We start from the raw sequence: 4,766 nt of genomic DNA, 5'->3' as shown, positions 1-4,766 counted from the left end.
TACTACAATATTACTACATCTCTTGAACCTGAAACACTGCTATTCATTTGAAAAATGGAGACTGGTATCTGCTTTAGCTAATAGTGCCTATCACTACACATTGCTCAACGAATCGATGACAACTTGCAAATATAATTTGTCTTATTCAGTAGTGATGATTTAAAGATGAAAGACAAAGATTGATAAGATCATTTGGTCAATCTCCACAAAACTGGAAACATCATTAAGCTATTTTAAAACGTTTTCAGATTCATCCAAAATCAGAGAAACCTTAAAAGCTTTAAAATAGCTTTTAATCTATATATTATCCCAGCAAAAATTTGGTAATGGGTTGTACTTCCACAACCACTTACTTTTCAATTACTATCTACTTGCCGTCTGCATTACTTTGAAGTACTCGAGTAATGACATTCTTTTAATCTGATATAGAAGTACTTTATTTTCGGCTTTGTCATTTTTTTTACGTGTAAAGAATTGTGTTTTATAAAAAAAGAAAACAACCCAGCAAAAACCTGGTAATGGGTTGTACTTTCATAACCCCTTACTTTTCAGTGACTATTTACTTGCTGACTGCATTACTTTGAAGTACTCGAGTAATGACATTCTTTTAATCTGAAATAGAAGTACTTTATTTTCGCCTTTGTCATTTTAATTGCGTATTAAGAATTGTGTTTTACAAAAAAGAAAACAACATTAACTTTGTATCTGAAAACCATTATTTGACACGCATAAAATAGCTACGCAGTGAGTAGAATATTTAACTAACAAACCGAAGTCGGTTTGTCCATTATTTCACATTTGCCAAATTTCATAAAGATCGGGTCTCATTTGACCCTAGCTGCCATACAAAGTCCCCTTCAGAAAATTACTTGAATGTCCAAAAATAACTTATAAACATAAATATTGCGATGAAATTTAGGACAACTAAATATTATATAAATATATTCACAAAACTTTATCAGGCTTGGTCCATATTTGCTCCTAGCCCTCATATAAAGCCTCTTTCAAAAATTAGATTTTCATCCATAGATTTCTTAAATGTATCGTAAAGAGTAAATCACAAATCATTTATTCTTTATAATAATAAATCACATTTAATATTCATAACTGGTGTAGGGTATCATATGGTCGGTCACGCCCGACTATACTTCCATACTTGTTATTATTAAAAACAAAACAACTTACTCAACAACTTCTTTGTAAGCAAAATATACAACATCGTGTTAAAATAATGAATTAAAACGTTAATGAAGAAGTAGTGAAAAGTGGTTTTATTAGCATTATAACTCATTACTTTTCAATTGCAAGGAATAGGTGAGAAAGTTATTTGTTTGAATGATATATGTTTAAGTTACTCCACTACCAAATCCACAAACATTCCCATCATCTTTTTTTTTGTACCTGTCTAGACTGTAGAGAAAATATTCACATTTATTTTCGAACGACAATAAAAAACAGAATTTCCCCCTTTTTTCAAACAACCTCATTTCACTCCTCCTTTAAGAATAATGTAAATGAATTTGAAATAAAGTGTAACTAGACATACAAACATATAATGTTTAAGCCAATATTTCTTCATTTAAGTTTTTAAACATAACGTCAATTGAGCTCTAAACTAAACAAACAAAAAGATGTTTAATACTGTGAAATAAATTTAATACTAAACGACAATTTACGTTTTCAACAATGTAGAAAAATTCAGGGAGAGCGAAAAAAACCTATAGTCACAAAAACCGTTTATAGTTAAATAATGTTAAACAAAATAGTTTACGGCAACACGACAATCAAAATAAATGGTTATGGGGAATAAAAGAAAAACATACAGTTTTTTAAAGGATTCATTTTAGTTTTCAGTTCACTATACTCTGTGCTATAGATGAATATAAACGTGTTGTAAGTAGAATGTTGCTAACAACAACATTTCATGACAATCCTTTTTTTATGAAATGAACAAAAAACACAACAAGTCCAGTTTATTTTAGTGACACAACACCATGATGATGGGGCATGTATCACTAACTAAACGATTTAGAAAATGTTTGTTAAATTGCCTTCATAAAAGTGAAAATACGTTGTAAAGAATTTATGCTGACAACCATTAATAAAGGTAATGACAGGAGTAAAGAGACACATCATAAAAAATATATACATATATGACAGGAAGTCAAAAATCATCAATTTGCTTTTAAGTGAAGGATTTTTTTTGGGGATTTAAACGATTTTTAAATTTTTTTAATTAAATTTAAGTTATTGTATTAAACAAAAATATTATACAAATTCTGGTTCAATTCAATTGCAATAAATTTTAATTAATAACACATATTACAAAGACGGATATTAATTCGGAAATTGTTATAAAAATTATTTCCTATGCGAAGCTAAGATGTGGGAATGACTGCTAAGTGCTTACGAACAGTTAAAGTAGATTTTTATTCAATGTTTTAAATACTTTTTTAATGTACATACATATGTAAATATTTAACTGCTTATTCATGATCACATTTTATTTTATAAAAGGTTTATAAAGCAAAATTTGATTTATAAATAAGTTCTTTAGTATTTAGTTACAAACTAATGAATCGATCTTAAAGAAACTTTTCTCTATTACTAAAGCCGATCTTTTGGTGAAAAAAATAAAATCATATTTGTTTATCAATATATATATATAAGAGAGAGGCGTTACTGATTGTCTGATTCATCATCGCACAGCCCAAACGGCTGAACATAGAATCATGAAATTTGATGTGTTTTTGGTTATGTAGATCCACTAAGGAGGGATTTTTGGAAATTTGTACATTAACGGGTAAAACTGGTTTTCTAATTATTACACAATATAAGTGATAAAAGAAAAATTTTAAATGCACCTGTATCTACTCATAAAATGAGTAGATGGGTGTCTGGTACTTTTTTTAAATTCGTACTTTTAAGGGGTAAAAATGTGTAACAAAGGTGATTTTTGCACCTTTTTGGTCCTTTATTTGGATACATCTCCCAAAATTATGAGACACCTGTTTCGTACTTTTTTGAAATTCAGTCCTTTTTGGGTGAAAAAGGGAGAAAACTGTATTTATGGTACTTTTTTTGGCACATTAAGAAAACTTTTTCGGTTTATTGAATTATTCTTATTAAATTACGGACTAACTCTGTAATAATAATATTGTAATAAAATTTTTGCTATTTCACTGGGGAAAAAAGTACCAAAAAGGAAAAAAGGGAAATTTTATTTTATTCAAACTCATTGAGCCAATTTTTATAAAATTTCAAAAAGTAGTAAATAGTAGTAAAAGTAGTAGTAAATAGTAGTAAAAGTAGTAGTAAATAAACTCACACAAAATAAGCTATTGGTATATTATTTTGGAATTCGAGTACTAAGGCCTATAAAGGACCAAATTCAAGTAAATTGTTTGGTACCTCTTTGAAAGCACAATTTTTCTGGAACAAATGAATGTAGATTTGAATCGTTTGAGTTTTATATGTGATATGTAGATATAAATACGGAACATTTTGTAAACTTAATTCTGGAAAAAGTATATTTCTAAGCGAAAAGGGGAAACATTGTACACTTTTTATTAGTACTTTCCAATTAGGTAAACTTTGTTCCACTTTTGGTACTTTTTCTTTCTTGAAATGATACTCTATGTATGTTCTTTAATATGAACTCAAAACACATGATTATTAAACATACACGGTCCTCATTGAATAAGATTCTTTAAGAGACAACTTTTTAGTACTTTTTATCTTATAAATTGTACTTTTTTAATTTTCTAAATTATTCAACCTGGGAACATTAATTTTAACATATATGATTTTGACTGAATATTCTGTAAGTGGGAACTATTTGGTACTTTTCTATTCTTTAAATGGTACCTTTTAGATTCTTTATAATGGTTAACCGGAACACACGATCCCTATTAAATGAAAATTTACTGAGAGAAATTTTTGTACTTTCTCGTTTTTCCGATGGTGCCTTTTGATATTTTTACGATATTGAAAATAAAATTTAAAATGTACTTTTGGACTTTTGGTACTTTTTCATTAATCAAATTATATTTTTTGAATTGTGTATGATATTGAACACAGAAACATAAAATTTTTGATTAAATGATCTATTAGAGGTATTTACGGTACTTTTTAAGATAAATGAATGAAACTAAAAATACAAGCTTCTTACTGAATGCTAATTTAATCACGTGATATTGAACGTATAAAACTGAAACATTAAGAAAATTTTTAATCATTTTTAATTTTCTATAAAAGTAAACCAAATTTTGAATGTATTTAATTTAAGTAAGTGTAGCGAAGCACCCAGGGTAGATATAAATACATATTAAAATGCAACAACTACAAAAGAACCTTCTAGCTTTCAAGATAATATCAAAAAGCTTAAAAAGCAATAATATTTTGACATAAAAAATGTTTCGTACAAAACCACCAATAACCACAACAGCAATATTAAGTGTTAAGATAAATACCATTTATAATTCCATAAATGTATAATAAAAAGAATCAATTCAAAAACTGGCATTTTTTATGGCTAAAATATACACAAACATATAAAACAAAAAAAATAAAAAATAAATTATGTTTTAGTAGAAAAATAGACAATGAGCACAGGTGTGTCCGATTGTATGATCCCTACATTATTATACCCTCCACCACCATCAGTGGTGATAGAGGGTATATATAACTTTGTCATTCCGTGTGTAACACCAAGAGATATTCATCTGAGACACAACAAAATATATATATTCTGGGTCCTTATCAAA

This window comes from Lucilia cuprina, chromosome 2 (assembly GCF_022045245.1).
Source record: "Lucilia cuprina isolate Lc7/37 chromosome 2, ASM2204524v1, whole genome shotgun sequence".
Lineage (NCBI taxonomy): Eukaryota > Metazoa > Arthropoda > Insecta > Diptera > Calliphoridae > Lucilia > Lucilia cuprina.
This window is presented reverse-complemented; position numbering follows the sequence as displayed.